The sequence below is a fragment of the Protopterus annectens genome, chromosome 2.part2 (assembly GCF_019279795.1).
Source record: "Protopterus annectens isolate FY-2018-M chromosome 2.part2, PAN1.0, whole genome shotgun sequence".
Lineage (NCBI taxonomy): Eukaryota > Metazoa > Chordata > Ceratodontiformes > Protopteridae > Protopterus > Protopterus annectens.
Genome location: NC_056730.1, coordinates 1,092,452,385 through 1,092,471,905, shown reverse-complemented (window position 1 = coordinate 1,092,471,905; position 19,521 = coordinate 1,092,452,385). Strand labels below are relative to the sequence as shown.

The 19,521-nt window shown below is 39.2% G+C and overlaps 1 protein-coding gene across 1 annotated transcript in view; it reads right to left on the bottom strand.

Moving 5' to 3' along the window:
* The window catches only part of SECISBP2 (SECIS binding protein 2), a 1,593,758-nt gene that overhangs the window by 457,280 nt on the left and 1,116,957 nt on the right, over positions 1-19,521 (bottom strand). The window lies entirely within an intron of this gene.

Sequence of the window (19,521 nt, the reverse complement as noted above, 5' to 3'; positions counted from 1 at the left end):
TGGAGAGTATTTAGATTTAACTCAGATCTTTCCAAGGGGAGCTAGATTATTTAGTATATCAAGGAATTTGTTAAAATATTGAACTGCAGCATCTAGTTGGAGATGTTTTAGTGATGACCAGTCGCAGTGCTGCAGGAGTGATTTAAAAGCATCTAGTGAAAAACTTCTTTTGTTGTGCACTTGTTTGGATAATACATTTCTAGGGCAGTGGTAATGCTTAAGTAGATAGGTGACTAGGTGGTTACTTAGGTTGTCCAGGAGACATCCAGAGTGATAGTCTACAGAGGGTTTATTGGATAGCTTTCAGTCTAGAATTGACTGCTTGCTACTGTGCTTATTTATCCTAGTTGGGAAGTATATCATTTGGATAAATCCATACAAGTTTATGAAGTTAGAAGGGTTATCAGAAGAATAAGGATACCAGTCAGTACTGAAATCCCTCATTATTATGAGGTCTCTTGGCTAAACCTGGGTGATGACCAAGAAAGGGGATTCTCAATTAAAGTTGTGTTGTTGCTGGGAGGGATGCAGACTAATATTATGACAATGTATTTTTTGGGGTTGACTTTGATATGTGAGGCTAGTATTTCAGTGTTACTGAGGTCTGGGGTGTTTACTTGTAGGTGCTCAAGTATTACAGCATCTTTACATATTTTAGCTAGGCCTCCATCATGCTTGTGTATTCTATCTAGTCTATGGATAGGATTTTGTTGTCATTTATCTGGGGTTTAAGCCACGTTTTTGTTAAGACTGCTATGTCACGGGTGTAGAGGGAGAGGGAAGCATGAAATTCATGTAATTTATTTAATAGGCACCTAACATTCATATTGATGAACAGAATGTCACAGCCTTTATGTGGTATGTTAAGTGACAAACTGAGTTAGTGGGATTTGATGTTTGAGGTATGTGTTGTATGGGGTTAGGTACTTGTGTGGGTTTAGGGTCTGGGTTTGGATGGATGTCACCAAGCTGTGGTTTTGTGTGTAGAAATGTGTACGCAAATTTAGGCGATAGTCTAGTATATTTCTGGACTGCATATGGTGAGTTATGCGGCTGTATGCATCTATAATTAAATAGCTCTATCTTACAGCTATTAAATACACAGTGCTACAGAGATATTAGTAAGAAATATCTTGTGGGGTGGGGAATGGGTAGGTAGGAGAGTATATGTCTGTAATACAGTGATTGTGAAAAGCACCAAGATGTAGGACTACTATGAGTAAGCTGAGGATAGAAATGTGAAAGAGTAAAAGAGCAGCATTGTTACACTGAGGGTAAGTTATGAGGTCTGAGAAGAATATATAGATTTAGAAGCAAAATGATTTGTGAGGGAGGGGAGCGACTGGAGAATGTAGTGGGATAGGTTAATTAGTGGGTAATTAATTCTGTTGAGAGGGTTAGAAGTTGTGATGGGCATTGTGTGGTTAAAATAAATTTAGGTACAGTTGGGGTGGGTGGGGAATAGGGGTGGTGTACAGTAGGGGAGGAGAGTGAGCCAGAGCAAACTGAGTGGGTAGAAACGTGGTCAGCAAGAAGTCCCTATCTGCAAGAAGTTACGGTCTGCAAGAATCAATCAGTGATGCCAGAATCTACTTGCATCCAATAGTGGTAAGTACTGAAGAATAAGGAACACCTAGTTAATATTTTCTTCCTTTTCTATACAAAAAGAGGCCACATATATTACGTTTTAGGGGTTAATGACTGCTTCTAGGAAGGGAGTGCATTTAAATTAAGCTCCAAATCCTGCCGTTACTTAACTTAAATACATTTAGTAGAAGGTTCACCAGTTAGGCAGCGGTAGTTAAGAAGAAACACAATTTGCCAGTGGGGATTAGTAGAAACTTTAGGAAGGCTAAATAATTAAAATGGTATCTCAGGATTCAGCCACAAATAAATTGCAGGGTACTTATCTGGGTAGGACATTGTAGTAAAGGTGGAGGGGGGGAACAATAGTAAAGCCCTATCTTGGTGTGCATGCCACTTTACAGAGCTTTGACAGAGGTTTGGAAAACTAATGTAAGTATTCAAAGCAGTTCAAATGGATGTACTTTGTTTCGCCAAGTAGGAAGGGGTCACAGAAATAGTTCTGGTGCAAGGTGTAATGATTGTGGAGAGATGGGCGAAGGCTGACAGCCTAGTCAAATAGAATTTGATATATAATTCTGGCATTTGTAAATAAATGTAAAATACAGGCATGTTTCTTGAGTGTAAAGAATACTGTGAAATGTGGAACTGCAAAATATGTGACAACATTGCACTCTACTGGCCCAGTGAAGCATGTTGTACCCTTTCATGTTAGAATTCTGCTCCAGGGCGGCTGGATGAAGATTTCATGCCCACTGTTTTAAGGCTAAAGTTTATGACTAGAAATTAGATGTGGAACGTGCTTTATTGCTCTGGTTTCTGCTAGCATATACATGTGAAATGTCTTGTATTGTTGTAAGTTTCTGAGGAGGTGTTAGATTGCTAAATAATGCAGTTTGTGGCCTGAGAACTCAGACCAGGTGTTAAGATGATGCAATATGAATACTGGGAAAACCTAAGTGTCAAAAATGATGTAATTTTGGGAGGGCCTTAGAGACATGTTTGTTAGTAATGTTTAAATACTATTTCTAGCAAGAGACTGAGAAGCATTTTGACTTTGGACATCTCACTTATCAGCACTCTGTCTTATACTCACATGTAAGTTTTAGCACTGATTTCTTGCAGGAATAGTTAAAGCTAGTAAACATTAATTAGGTATTTTTCTTTGAAATCAGACCTGTCCTAATGTATTATTTTTAGTTTCTGTGTGATCTCTGAACTCTTACATATCTCTGTGGTGTAGTTGCATCTTGTGTTTTAATTATTTATTATTAAATATTTTTAAAACCTTCTACCTGTGGCTGATTTATGTAGAGATCAGCTCTAGAGTACATTGCATATTTATAGGAGGTTATTGTAATAGGCCACTGTAAAGTAAGCCTCAACTGTTAGTCATACTACCACTGGATATTAATATTGCACAGTAATAATTGGACACCCTTTTAAGGGCCTTTTAGTAGATGATATTAACTGGGTGGTGGCAGTAATTACTACCATATAGTCTGGGTAAAGGGGCACAGTTGTAGAATATGTGTCAGCCTTTGCCAGGAGTGTCTGTGAAGTTGTATAAATACTTATCTCAAAGTGTGTGTGTGTGTTGTGTCAGCTATTTGGCAGGGACACGAAGCACTGGTTGGACAGAGACAGTACTGGAGGTTTTGGCTTGCCCAGTTAGGCTGAGACCTGGACCCTATAGCTGTGCCAGTTGGGAGTCTTATTGGGGACCTGGTGAGCAAGGGAGCAACCAGCTCCAGACTGACTGTGTTTTCTGTGTGCACTTACTGTGTGTATTAGTTATCCTTTCCTCTTCTAGGAGACGACTTCCCTGGTGTTAGTAGTGAGGATTGAGGCTCCTTGATTGCTGGGCCAGGGCACGGTCTTCACACAAGGTTTCACTTTTTTTCTTGTTTAGTTGGGGCCAATGAAGCCAGGACGTGGGGTCATTCTTAGTATCAATGAAAGAACTTAACCTTTAGACTGTAAAAGGAAGTAAAGAACAGGATAACCTTTAAGATAATAAAATATTCTATCAAGAAAATACATTTTTAACGTTTGTGATATGCAATCATAGGGTAAACTTCACAGATTCAAAGCTCATGCTGTAACATTACATATGAAAAGCAGACATAGGATACGTTACTATAGTTCACAAAATTCAATGCCTCATGCTGTCAGATAAAGTAAAATGCTTTTGCTGTAAACAAGCAGTGCAAACTGACATTCAGCAGTTTGCAAAGTTGCAACATATTAGGTGTTTACTTAATTTAGCTATACCTAAAGCAGCACTGATTGCTGAAAACCTAGAGATTTATTCAGCTATACGAAAGTCTACAGCAGTCTGAGCAGAGGTTCAGGTAACAGTCAGTTACTCATCTAGTTATAAGACAGTATAGATATAAAATGCATACAGTACACTATGGTCACATAACTCTATTTTACCTACAGTAAACAGTGATTAGCTAGCAACTCTTGTTCGTCTTCATGTTAAGTTATTGCCAAAAGGTCAAGCAGATATTGGAATAACAGGGCATTAACAGTCCAGGATCAAGCGCAATGGAAAATATATATTACAGTTTAAAACTTGTGTGGCAAGCACACTGCTCAGTGGACTAGAAGGGGGAAAGAGCAGCTTACTCAAAGTTTTAAAATGCAGCCACAATGGTAAAAAGGGATTTACTATCTCCGATGGGATGCTGATTGGAGGGGGAAGGGCTATGCCATGTGAAACTACCTATGGGATTGAGAGGCTCACGGTAATAACTACTTTAATTAATAATGAATGAAACCTGGTCAGCAAGAAGTCACCATCTGCAAGAATCAATTAGTGATGCTAAAATTTACTCGCATCCAATAGTGGTAAATACTGAAAAAAAAGAAAGCATTGTCTTTGGCAGGCATACATGAATTTCTGTCTAAACAAACAAAAAAGATTTCAAAGCATGAATAGAAGGTTTAGGCAAGGAGTAAAGAGGGCTAAAAGTACATATGCATTCAAATTAGCTGACTTTACCAGTAGTAATAGCAAAACATTTTAGAAACACTTGAAGGGCTATAGAGAAAAAAAAGACAGCCAATGAAAATAAATATACTTGTTAATGCAACTACTTCTGACCATAGTGCATTGGTTGAGCAGTTTAGTAAATAACTTCTCTAGCAATACCAGAAAAGCCTCGTATAACAATAGAACTGCATTCCAGCAAGATGAATACCCGATTATTTTGTATGAAGATATGCAAAAAGCTATCTCAGCAATCAAGATTAATGCGGCACCAGGGCCAGATGAATAAACAGCGTTTTCTTGGGTAAAACAAAAAAAAAGTTATGTACTCACCATAATGTTCCATGTGTGTTGTCCATCTCGCCTTCATTCTTAGTAGGTTGGGTTTAGAACCGATCCTCTGTTCCAACTTGGCCTTATACAGAACTCGAGGTCTTCCACTATATCGTGGCTGAAAACGCTATCCCATGATGAGAGCTCCCCAGATCTTGTTTGCAGATATAGCTAAATAAAGGTCACTGAATAGGTAATAGAGCAATGAAGAAGGTCAGAGGACATTAGTAGCCAACTGCATCAGCTCGGTCTTCCAGGAGCGAAAGGCTGGGGGAAGGAGTGTGGATATAAGAATGAAGGTGAGATGGACAACACACATGGAATGTTATGGTGAGTACATAACTTCTTTATGTGATGTTGTCTTATCTCGCCTTCATTCTTAGCAGGTTGGGACACTGTCCCTTGCACCATCTTTCTTTGATGGCTGAAAGGAGAATATTCTTCAGGATAGTGAACCCAAAGGAGGCCCTGTTCCTGGAGGCCAATCAACTTTGTAATGAGTGATAAAGGTATGAGGCCTTGCCCATGTTTCTGCAGCACAAATGGTGTCAATAGGTAGTCTCGCCTGAAAGGCAGAAGAGGCTGCAATGGCACTTGTAGAATGACCCTTTACTTTATGGGAAAGTTCTTTGTTTTGAGATCAGTAAGCAAAAGCAATACAATCTGACAGCCATTTTGAAAGTGTGACTTTTGACACAGGAACACCTTTCTTTGAGTCTGGAAAGGATACAAATAGTTGGTCGGGTTTTCTGAAATCTTTTGTTCTATGTAAGTAGAAACATAACTGTCTATGTACATCCAGTTGGAGCAGCATATATTCTGCCTTGTTGCCATAATTAGGGAAAAAAACGGTAGTTCTATGGACTCATTCAGGTTAAATTCTCTGCATACTTTGGGTAAAAAAGATGGGTTCATTCATAGGGATACTCTATATTTGTGGAAGAGCATGTAGGGGGGCTTTATGGATAATGCTTGCAGCTCTGAGACTCTTCTAGCAGAAGTAACAGCTATCAAAAGAATTGTTTTCCAAGTCAAGTTCCTGAAAAGGTTCACTATATGGTTCATGATCAATTATTAATTTATTTATTTGATCAATAGTTTATTTATTTATTATATTTAGTTAAATATATATTATTATTATATTATTAATTATATTTAAAATCTGCTCAATATATTTAATGATTTATTTATGTATTTATTTATTAATTGGTTACTATTCATTATTCTAGATACAATATACTTTAGAACAGCTTTATAAGTATTTAATGTGGAATAACATGAATATTTATATGAATTTGTATTAATCAATTATTCAATTAATGTAACTACTATTGGGAATTATGGATGTATAAAAGACTGTTGAGACATATTATAAGTTGATTCTGATGAAGTAGTTCTGTTTCTGTTTTTTGAATTAAAGTGTTTAACATTTTCCGTTCATGCTGGCATTTAGTAAAGGAAGTGGAACAGAATGTTTTCCAAGTCAGATACTTGAGATCACAGGATGATGCAGGCTCGAAAGGGGGAAGAATTAAATGTGATACGACAAAACTCAAGTCCCATGGTGGTGGAGGGACCTTAATAGGTGGTCTTACTAAAAGAGTACGTTTGAGAAATGCTTTGCAAACTCTGTGGGACATCACATTAGGGCCTGATTCTCCTAAATGGAAATTAGATAAGGCAGCTAGCTGGACCCAAATAGTAGCTGCAGCTGCCCCTTTGTTAAACAGCTTTGCTAGGAATTCAAGAATAGAAGCTATTGGGGCAGAGAAGGGATTAATGTGATTATTCAAGGAACATGAAGAAAATCTTTTCCATTTGCTTCTATATAACCTTCTTGTCGAAGCCTTATGAGACGAGCTGAGGATATGCTTTACTGACGTAGAAAGGTTAGGAAGCCTGGCTATGGTTGGAATTGGAGCAGCCAAGCTGTCAATTTGAGGGTTTGAAGGGAGGGAAGTGCCCCTGATGCATGAGTCAGGAGGTCCGGAACTGGGTCCAGAATCCACAGCTCTTCCTGGAGATGAGGCCACAGGAAGGGGAAGCAGATTTGACGAGGCCAATATGGGGTGACAAGTATTAAGTTCCTTCCTAAGTGACTGGCTTTCTGAAGGACTTTCAGTATCAAGGGAAAAGGAGAAAAGGCATAGAGGAGACCCGAGGGCCAATTGTGAACAAGTGCATCCCTTGGTGTCTCCCCCAGAGGGGGGATCAGGGCAAAGTAGCTGCTGCATTTGTCATTTACGGATGTGGCAAAAAGGTCACAGCAAGGCTGGCCTCATTTGTAGAAAATATTTTCCACTACTTCCTGATTTAGGGACCACTCGTGAGGCATCAGAATCACTCTGCTGAGCTTGTCTGCAATCATGTTGGATTTCCCCAGGATGTGCGTTGCTATCAGAAAGAGTTGGGGAGGAGGTTGTCCAGTGCCGTACTCTCAGGGCCGCCCAACAAAGGGGGGTAAGATCTGGTTCCTCCTTGTTTGTTTAGGTACCACACAACTGACATGTTGTCCATCTGTACTGCAACAGTTCCTAGTGGAAGAGAGTCCCGGAATGCTTGCAACGCTAAAAGCACTGCTCTCATCTCATCTCTAGGACATTGATGTGCAAATGTGCCTCATCATCCTGCCAAGTGCCTTGAACTGTCCTTCCCAGATAATACCCCCCCACACCCTATCTGGGAAGTGTCTGTGGTCACTGTGGCTAATGGCTGGGGGAGAACAAAGGGACGACCTAATGTCATGAGTGGAGTAAAGCAACCAATGAAGATCTTTCCTGCAGGATTCCGTTAACAAAATTTGGTGAGGCATGGGTAGTTCCTGCAATGGACCACTGAGTGAGTAACAGCCACTGTAGTATTCTCATGTGCAGCCGTGCTAATGGAATCAGGGTTATTGCAGCTGCCATGGCTCCCAATACTTTGAGGACTGTTCTTGCTTGTACTTTTTTCTTGGAAAGGAGGTTTAGGACCTGACGTCGTAGAACTTGAACCCTTTCGGAGGGAAGTTTTGCCATCATGTTTGTTGTATCTAGATCTGCTCCTATAAAAATGATATGCTGAGATGGCAACAAGGCAGATTTTCCATAGTTTACTGCGATTCCTAGAAGAGAGGAGAGATGCAAAGTGGTGTCCCTTGCTTTGAATAGTAGATGCTAGGGGGTGGTGATTAGGAGCCAGTCGTCTAGGTACGGAAACACTCGGAATCCTAGGCATCTCAGGTGAGCTGCTACTACTGCCATACACTTGCTGAACACTCTGGGGGCTGTAGTGAGTCCAAAGGACAAAACTCTGAACTGGTAGTGACTGGCTCCCAGCCGAAAGTGCAAATGACTCCTGGATTGCCTGTCCATTTTTATCTGGTAGTACACATCCTGGATGTCTATAGAGCACACTCAATCGTCTCCTCCCAGAAAAGGGAGTACTGAGTGCAGTGTTACCATCCGGAACTTTGACTTTCTTACTGATTTGTTTAATTTGCTGAGATCCAGGACAGGTCTCCAGTCCCAGTTTTTTTTTTTTTTTGGGAACTAAAAAGAAACTCAAGTAAGTTCCGGATTTATTTGGTCTGCGGGAACTGCCTGGATGACTCTCTTGTCTAGCAACTTTTGTATTTCTAGAGTTGCCTGATCCCTCTTGCTGGGTGGAACATCTGGGATGTCTGTGTGTTTGGAACGGGGAAGGAAAAGGGTATGGAATAACCTCTGGATATGATACTTTGTATCTATTTGTCTTTTATTATTACTAGCCAGGCTTCTGGGTTCAAAGAAAAGCAGCCCTCGACTGCCTCCAGAGATGGGCAGGCGGGCCTCCTTTCAGGAGCACTGAAAGGGCTTACCAAGGAAAGATTCCCCATCACCCTGATTTTGCGAAACCCCTCTGCTGCATGGCTGGCGTCTTCCATTAGCACTTCCCCCTCTGCCCCTGAGGGAAGAATCACCACGTGTGTCCTGGAAAGCTCTCTGGGATTTTCAAAACACATTTTTTCTCCTTTCAGACCCTTTGGGTAAGGTCTGGTAGAAAGGGACAAATGGACTCCAACAACAGAGAGAGTCTTTCCTTCTTGTTCACACCTGGTCAGTGTGTTTTTGACCTTTGTCCCTGACAAAGACGGGCCATCAAAAGGGGCATTCAAAAAAGAAGATTTGAAGGGCTCTGCAAAGTCACACAAGCGCATCCAGGAATGTCTCCTTAGGGAAATTCCTGAACATGCTGCCCTGCTCACTCTATCCGCCGCATAAGAAATGAACCTCATGGAGGAGTTGACCATTGAGGTTAAGGTGGAGAGCTGAGAGGAAACCTTGTCTGATACCCCTTCAGCTACTGAACCTTGGTGGGTATCCCCTAGCTCTTTTAGGAGATCTCTTTGAAGTCTAGTAAAGTAAGGAAGATAATTCAGTGATTTGAGTGCAAAAGTCGCTGAAGAAAAGATGCGCTTTCCATATCTGTTCATTGTACAAGACTCTCTGTTCGGCAGATGGACAGAAGAGGATGTCTCTGAAAGTTCCTTTTTGGTGGCTGCCACTACCACCATAGCATCTACTGGGATTCCCTTGGTCAGAAATTCCTTGTCTGAAAGTGAGCTGATGAATTTGTCTGGCCTCCGAGGAACAGGTTCTACTGAGTCTGGAAACTCCCATGCCTTTCAACTAACTAATTGTATCAGCTCGTCAAAGGGCGGGGACACACAAATAGCAGAAGGGTGAGGCCCAAAAGCCTTCAGATATACAGACTCATCCTCAGAAGGGTTAATGGGCTTCCAGCCTCCTCTCTGTTTTAGTATTTCCAGGATGTCTGCGAAGGAGATATCTTGAGAGGGCGACCCATGGGGACCCTTCCGAATCATCCAGGTCTGTATCTGAAGAGATGGACTCCCCTGGGGAGTCTAAATGCTTCTTCTCACATAACCCCTTCTGAGGGACCTCCTCAGAAGGGTATTCTGGAGAGGTTTCAGAAAAGAGGGGTCACCCGATGGGGCATCCTGAGGCCTAAGGTCTACACATCTCTGTGGGTGCAGTGGTGCTGAGACAGACACTGGCGTCTTTGGGGGAAGAATGCCTTGACCCAAGAGTGGACCTGTCTGTGGAGACAGCACTCTCATCACCTCAAAAGCCCTGCTCCCCTAATCCAAGGAAGGTCCCAGCTCCGAAGAACCAGAGGGAATCCCCAAATCTAAGGGTTGGCTCAGAGGGTGAGGTAGGTGCCGAGGTCATCTGAGCCGATGCCCCAAGAGGCAAGTTTGGATCCAACAACTGTCTGATCAGACTCCCCTCCCTGGACTCAAATGGAGAACATCAGCTCCTAGACTCCTCAAGATCGGACGGAACTGAGGACATCGGAGCAATGGTCGGAGCTGAAGATCCTGTGACAGGCCTCTGTTCAGACGGTTCCAATACAATCAGTTCTGGACATTCTGGCTCAAGATCGGATTGGAGGAGGAATCAATGGTGAAAGGGTAGGTTTGGTCGGTTCTGAAGCCCTCTGGGTTGGATATGACAAGAGTCTGGTGTGCGCCGGTGTCCTCAATAGCCTCTGCACCACACTATCCACATCATCATCAGACAGCCTCCTGGAAGATCGACTGGGGGGAGCAGGAGATCTGGAAGACTGCAATAAGGGAAACCTTAAAGTTGGAGATATCAGTTCCAATTCCAGGGACAGGCTTCGTACATGAAATCCCAGCAGCTCCGAAATTGAAGGACCCAAGGTAGTAGGATTCTCAGGCCCAACAGTGTTCGGGTCTGAAGATGAATATTTTTGCAACTTTTTTGATGCCTCCGACTGAGCCTCTGAGGAAGAGGACCTTTTCCCCCGACTTGTCTGATTATGAAGAGGGGAAATGGCCCGACTTTGAAGGACCCTGACCTTCTTCAATAGCTTCGGAAAAAGGGGTCTTCAATAAGCCTCCCAATAAACAGTTTATTCTTTCTCTCCAGTAGTATCCTATGACTAAAGGAGTGACATATGGCTCAACACTCTTGAAGGTGCACTGCTCCGAGACAGTACACACAAACTATGTCCATCAGTAACGGACATTTTTTGGCTGCACTTGACACATTTCTTAAATCCTGAGGGTTTAATATCCTTAGACTGCTTGGAAGACATTGTAGTAATCAGCAACAAGAGGAAAGCTAATAAACCACAGAAAAAACGTATCTATATATAAAATACTACAACTTTTTTTTTTTTTTTTTAATAGGAACAACAAGAATCATGCCAAAAACTACTAAGGAAAAAAGCCCTCTAATTTAAATGGGCAAAAACAGCCCTCTAATTTAGATGAGCTAACCTGGCTATTTAAAGAGAAAACAAGGGGGAAACCTCAAGGTCAAAACAACTCTCTAACTTAAACAAGCCTGCCTATACAGTTAAAAGGAAGGAAGCCCTCCAACTAAAATGGGCTTAAGAAATAAATTGTAAGCCGGGATAGGGTAAGAAAACGATGGCCAACATCAAAATAACAGAAAGCGAACACATACAATTTGTTTAATAAATACTAGCTAGAATATAGCAGTAGAAAAAACTGACAATTACCCAAAAAATGTAAATAAGAAAATTCCACTTAGCCAGGGCCAGTACGAAGCACTCAATCTTGTTTAGCAGCAAACATGTGGGGAGCTCTTGTAGTGCATCATGGGATAGGGTTTTCAGCCACGAACTAGTGGAAGACCTCGAGCTTTGTATAAGGCTGAGTCACAATTGAGAATCGGTTCCAAACCCAACCTGCTAAGAATGAAGGCGAGATAGGACAACATCACATCAGTTATTACCATGCCCGACATTTTATTTCAAAAAATATTTCAAGCAAGGTTTTGTGCCTTTGATGAAAAGAAGTAATTGTGATATCTATACCTGGATCCCCTTCACTTCACCGACACACACAACGCCGACACGCAAATCACCGAAACCAAAAGACCGACAACACACAATACCGACAATACACGCAACTATACATGCACTAACCTTAACCCAAACCCTAACCCTAAGGTCCGACACAACCGTGACACTCCTACCACCCTAACCCTAACTCACTTAACCCACCCCTAAACCTACAGTCCCTCACTATCGCACACACACCCTACCTGCACCCTAACCCTAACTCACTTAACCCACCCTTACACATAGTCCGTCACTATCGCACTTACCCTACCCGCACCCTAACCCTAACTCACTTAACCCGCCCCTAAAACTACAGTCCCTCACTATCGCACACTTACCTGTCCGCTCCCTAACACTAAATCCCTCACTCTATCGCACACTTACCGAGTCCGTCGGGTTCTCACCTTGTCGGTCATCTGTGTTGTCGGTCTTTTGGTGTCGGTGATTTGCGTGTCGGCGTTGTGTGTGTCGGTGAAGTGAAGGGGATCCCTATACCTACAGGTAACTGTAACACAGTGAATGACTATCATTCAATATGCCTTACCAGTAAAATTGGCAAGTGCTTTCAAAGGATACCCGCAGAAGCAATGCAAAATTTAGACATCAACATAGCTGGTTCCATGGAAAGATAACTGTGGTTTGACTTAACTTAACAATTTTATTTCAACCTGACTGATGGCATGGATACTGGATTGAAAGTGGTTTTCATACAACTGATCTGGGCCTCTTGACTCTATTCTCCACACAAAGATAATTAAAACCATGCAATCTTTAAAAATTAATAATAATATCCAAATGGGCAGAATATGGTAAAAGGGCAGAGTCCGTAAGGTGAAAATAAGGAACGCACACTAAAGGGATAAGGTAGGTACATAAGAATGTAGATGCATCTCAGAATTCAGTATTAGGCCCAATACAGTTTATTATTTTGTGTTTAGTTTCCCTGATGGCTCTAGTATTTTGGTGAGCACATTTGGAGATGACTGAATGGTATGGCCTACTTTCAATAATGTAAGAGATCAGTCTGCTTTGTATAAGTATGTGTATAGTTTACACAACTGGGCCAAGTCCAAAAGAATGTTCAACACTAAGAAATGGGAGGCTACACATTTTTTAGTAAAAAGCTGGACTACCACTACACCATAGATCTATTCCTAAATGAAAGGAAGACTAGAGATTTGGTGATAATTCAAGATCAGTTGTCCTTTTATGAAAATATGAATTTAATAATGAAGAAAAACTACTCACTGATAAGGGATATATCATGCACTGCATAAACAGTAAGGGTCAGAAATTATTAATAGCAATACAAAAGCTAATACTTGAGCCAAATAAAGAGTACTGCATTGCAGCACATGTACAATATGCCAAATTCAGAAGTTGAAGAAGATCAGAGAAATAGCAGCAAAATATCTTGGTTATACAGACTTGTTGAGATATTCATATTCTCTGTGGCTTACTGGTTGCTTAGAAGAGATCTAATCACAGTCTCCAAATGTTATGGAAGTTATGTCATTCTTATTGGGGATGGATTTCCAACAGTATTTCCTGTCTGCTAAAAACAATCATGCACCAATGGTCTTACTAACCTGTAATTCAAGCCTAAAAAGGACATTTTCCATTACAGTGCAGGAAGGTTATATAATTTATTAACACTAGATATTAAAAAGCAGACAGTTTAGTCAGTTTCAAGAATCATTTAGATGTTTGGTTTGATAATGGGTATATACTCCAAACTTAAGACTCTTAAGTTACTATACGATGTTGGCTGTGATAACTAACAATGGATACTGCTATTTGCAAATCTACTCGTATGCAAGAAAAATCTGCTTTTCATCAGTACCTACAAGGCCATTTGCATTCCATGCTAATACAGAAAATGCAACCAATTGAGTTTATATTCTTTCCACTTTAACTTTTTCATAGCATGACATAAATCTGACACATAGCCCTCCACACACTTGCATACCCATCCAATTCACTGAATGTCACTTCACTGCTCTAGGGACAACTACTGCATCATTTACATTAGACATGTTACACTGTGAAATGTCTTTCCAAATATATTAGAATTCCCAATCATTCATACACACAAAAAACACATTCCCTCAGAGAATATAAACGTTAGACAACTAACAAAACAACCATTAACTAACCTAAATCACAGGCTTGTTCTGTTGATTTGTATATAAACAACCCAAAACCAACAGAAGAAACGAATAAAACAACAGGAAAAACCACAACTTCAGGAACAAATTTATTCTCTCTCTGACGTCTCGGCCGTAGCCTTCAAGGAGTATAAACCTTACAAATAACAGAACTCAATTTATACTGATTCACAAAACAATTATACAATAAATCAATTAATATAAATTAGTTAAATTCATTACATCAAATCAATACTCTCCAATTAAAGTCTTCATTAAGACCATAGGGATGTAGTGTATTAAATTTCAAAATATATACAGCTTCTTTATATAATAAAATTTGTTTAATATTAACACTGACATGACAGGAATGGTATATTTGTTCTAAAACAGTACCTTGTAACCCCTCACTTTTACTCTGGTGAAAATTTTTCCGACATTTTTCCGTCTTTATTACCTCCTAGAAATGACTATATTGTTAATTTGTCAGGACATTTTTTCACTGATATTGAACTTGCTGTTCTTAATCGTGGACTAAAGTTTATTCCTACTGTAATTTCTCGTGTACATGAGATGAAGAGTGATGTATATAGATTTGGTAGAAAGTTACATTTAAATAACTTTTTTTGTAATATACACAATCGCTCATTTTCTGTATCTTCTGAAGACAGTATGGATGTCTCTTCGGAAAGTTTTTATTCCTGTACATCTTGTGAAATTCCTGATGCATATTACAGATTTGATACTGACCGTGTTCAATCAACTAGTTGTTTTATACCTCCAGTTTTAAATAATGATGTCTTGCATTTTGTGAATATGTTAAATTTTTCTATTGAATCTGCATTCAGTGAATATATGAAAAATAGAGGCAACATACAATATAATTTATGCTTTAAAGAATGGAAAGCTCTAGTAGCATTGAGTAATAATAGAGAAATTATTTTTAAACCATCTGATAAGGGCAATAAGTTAGTTGTTATGCATTTTTCCCAATATCATAAAATGTGTATGGATCATTTAAATGATACTACAGTTTATGAAAGGGTGGAATGGGATTTGTACAATGTTGCCCTAAATGAGTATAAAGAACTATTGGATAAAGGACAAAGGCTAGGCTATTTTTCTGCAGAAGATTTAAAAAACAAATTTAAAATAGAAGGCTGTAAAATGGCTACTTTTTATTGCCTCCCTAAAATACATAAAGACTTGAGAGTTCCACCTGGGAGACCTATTGTTTCTGGATGCAATTATTTCTTGCACAGTTTAGGTGTTTTTCTACATAATTTTCTTTTAACTAAAGTCAAGACTCTGCCATCTTGCATCTCTGATGTCTTTGATTTTTTGGACAAGATAAGGGATGTTAAATGGAATAGATGTATGTATTGGGTTACGGTTGACGTTAAGAGTCTATATACCAATATTAGTCATTCTTTTGGTATAGAAGCTATAAGGTTTTTCTTAGGTGATCATCCGGCCACAGAGTATATTGTTGAACTTATTTATTTCTCTCTAACAAAAAATTTTTTGGAATTTAATGATTGTCTGTACCGACAAAAGCAAGGTACAGCCACGGGGGCAGCTTTTGCCCCTATGTATGCTAACCTTGCTATGGGCCTTTTTGAGTCTGAATTTTTATACATTAATTATTTTTTCCATAAATATGTTATTAAATACTATAGGTTTGTGGATGATTTGATTTTTTTGTTGGAAGATGGTGAAGCTTTGGTAGATCAATTCATTTTAGATCTACATAATAGATTTCCGTTGAAATTTGATGGGTTTAAAAAAGGTGTTTCTATTTGTTTTCTTGATATTGTGTTGAATATTGTTAATGGTAAAGAACTAGTGACATCAGTTAATAGGAATTTGAAGGAGGTATACAATATGTACATGGCACTAGTTGTCATCCTCCACATACAATAGAAGGTCTACCGTATGGAGAAATGGTAAGAATCTCTAGATTGTGCAATAATGAGACTGTATTTAAAAAGGAACTTAGTTTATTAATGGAAATGTTTCATCAAAGGGGTTGTAGTGATGAAATAATAACAAATAGTTATAAACGATTTTTTGGATATAGGTGTAAAAAAGTTACTAATAATTTGTTTAATAGAGATTTAGTAAAGTATAATGATATGAATAATAGACAGAAAGATGTAATGTATTTTGTTACAACTTTTGGTTGTTTTAGTGGTGAATTGGTTAAAGTGATCAACCATTTTTGGAAATATTTTAGTTCTTTAAGTAGTGTGTCCTCATGGTTGAATGCACATCTTAAATTTTCCTATAGAAGAGGGAAAAATATTAAAGATTTTTTAGTAAAAAGTAAGTTTACTATGCCTATAGTTGGTATACAGCATAGCCCATCTATGAAGGGAACCTTCTAGATGTGGCAAATGCAAAGCCTGCAATTTTATAGTTTCTCATTTTTCTTATATTAACAATGTCTGTTTCAAAACATGTAATGTTTTTAGTTGTAATTCTGAAGGGGTGATATATTTACTTAAATGCCCTTGTGATAAATTTTATATTGGAGAGACCAAAAGGGCTTTTAAGGTTAGGCTTCTGGAGCATGCCAGGGATATTATTAATAATAAGGAAGAAAGTTCTGTGGCTATGCATTTTAAAAATTTTCACCAGAGTAAAAGTGAGGGGTTACAAGGTACTGTTTTAGAACAAATATACCATTCCTGTCATGTCAGTGTTGATAGTAAACAAATTTTATTATATAAAGAAGCTGTATATATTTTGAAATTTAATACACTACATCCCTATGGTCTTAATGAAGACTTTAATTGGAGAGTATTGATTTGATGTAATGAATTTAACTAATTTATATTAATTGATTTATTGTATAATTGTTTTGTGAATCAGTATAAATTGAGTTCTGTTATTTGTAAGGTTTATACTCCTTGTAGGCTACGGCCGAGACGTCAGAGAGAGAATAAATTTGTTCCTGAAGTTGTGGATTTTCCTGTTGTTTTATTTGTTCTGTTGATTTGCAGACTCATGTTTGCTTTCCATACACCAGAAACAACTGCTACCTAAATCTGTTTAGCCACAGAGCCCCTTAATATCCATTTCCTCTGCCAACTTTTCTATTATTAAACACTCTTTTTTTTCCCTTTACATAACACAGTATTACAGTCAGCCACTTGAATAACTGACATTACATCATTCCTTGCAAATTAAAGCATTATGGTCATTTTTATGCTCATCTTAATCTATTTGCCATGTTCCATTCAATAAGGTCACCAAACAGTCAAACAGTCCTTAATGAACAGTTCTCCATCCAAAGGCAGACCTGTTTGCTAAAGTCATTTGGCTTCAGCTCAACCAATCAGAAAGTACAGTTGTGTAAAATCTTACCATAACAGAAGATGCCTTTCTCTTCATTGTTGCAGTATTCTTCACCAAGGGGATCTCCTGCCAAGGATAGCCCAATGTCAGGCCAGTATACCAAACTCTTTAGATTTATAGGCACCGTACATCACATGTATGCTCCCACATAAGGCATAAAGGTGACGTATGGACACACATACTCAAAACATAACTGCCCCAGGAGGAACAAAACACTCCCAAGGACAACATAGCACACGTATATCCAGAAGAAAAATGTACAGAAGGGAATGGAAACAAGAATTGCTCAGCCAGGAGCATAACAAAGGACAGAGACAAGAGAGACTGAATACTGCAACAGGGAAAAAGAGGACATCTACTGTTATGGGAAGATTTTACACAACTGTACTATGTCCTTTCATATCATGGTTGCAGCATTCTTTACGTAAGGAAAGAGTACAACAGCTAAGAAGACGATTGGGAGGAGGAAGGCACAGAACAGCCCCCTACAAACCTATGCAGAACAGCCCTGGCAAAACCTGCCCTGGCCCTGGAAACAACATCCAATTTGTAAAGCTTAGTAAAAGTATGAACAGAGAACCATGTAACAGCTTTAGTGATGGAATCAGTGTCCAAACTCTTAAAAAAGGCACCAGAAGAGTCAACTGCCCTAGTGGAATGTTCCTTTACAGGCGAAGACAGACATTTGTTGTGAATGGAATAACAAAAGGAAATGGTCTTAAGCAATCCAGGAGGAGATGGTTTGCTTGGAAACAGCTACAACCGGACAAAGATGGCCGCCATTCTATAAGCACTGCAGTACTTCAGCTCTCCAAAGACCAGAAACAAAAATCACCTCTGCGGATGTACATTTGGAGTTAATCAACTAATTGACAGCAATTAATAATCTACTAGAAGTCAGTGATCTTATCGAGGAAAAAAAATTGAAAAAAAATACTTGGTGACAACAGGATTGGAACTGATTGCTTGGTTGATTCTGAACAGAGCAACAAACAAAGGACTGAATTACCACATTACTGAAACTTTTACTTGGTAATCATCTCTATCTGCAGCATTTCAAAATGTCAAAAGAAGATAAAAATATGGACACTACAACTACTAAAACTAAACTGTCAGCATTACAGTCTCCAGAGAAGGAATCCATATTTAAGAGACAGAAAACATTCAGACAGCAAGAAACTGCAAAACAGGGGCATCAGCGAAATCTGATCAACAGGTTACGATGGAAGAAATTAAGTCTGCATTGTTGCCTATACAAGATGCATTACAAGACCTAACATCCCAAACACAAACATTTAGTGAGACATGTAATCGGATTCTAACAAGAATGGAGAAAGCAGAAACCAGAATAGCAGCAAATGAAGACAATATAGCATTGCTCACTAAAAGATCTGAATCACAAGAGGCTGATATACAAATGATGCAAAACAAAATTCTGGACCTGGAAGCAAGATCAAGACGTAACAACATAATCATCAGAGGGATCCCAGAATCAATCCAATATAATGAGCTGAACACTTCTATCATACAAATATTTGAAACATTACTTAAGGACTCTGTGGATGTTCAGCAAATTGTCATAGAAAGAGCACATAGAGCTTACAGGAATTCCCAAGCTTCAAATACACCAAGACCTGTGTATGTCAAAATATTAAACTTCCAGGATGTGAATAAAATACTTCTAACCATAAAAAATCTGGAGGATCTATAATGTGGCAAAGTTATAAAGTTTCTATAACACAGGATTTACCAGCACAAATAAGACAGTCTAGACAAATGCTGGCTCCATACTGTAAGTTTCTAATTGACAAAAACACTAGATTTCAAATGAAATATCCTAACAGTTTAATCTTTACTCTTGATGGCATTAAATACACTGTAAATACAAAAAGAAGCCAGACCTACCTTTTGAAGCTGTTTAAGGCTCTGCCACCGTCTGAAAATTGAACAGTACATCCTGGCTTTTCCTGCATTAGAATGAATGGGAGACTGCATTTACGAGAATCCGAGGCTTCAAAATCCTTTGTGTGTTCTTCATTCTTCAGCAGGCCTGGTAATTCTCCGTTTATCTTTTAATCTCGCCTTCCTAGCTGAAACACTAAGATTCCACGGTTTTATGGCTTCTACGCTCCTGACCCACGAGGAAGCAGGAAACAAGGTAAAGGAAGCAGGGGACCGTTTGAGTGTGATACAGCTGAGAGGTCCGTTCATGAATTGGTT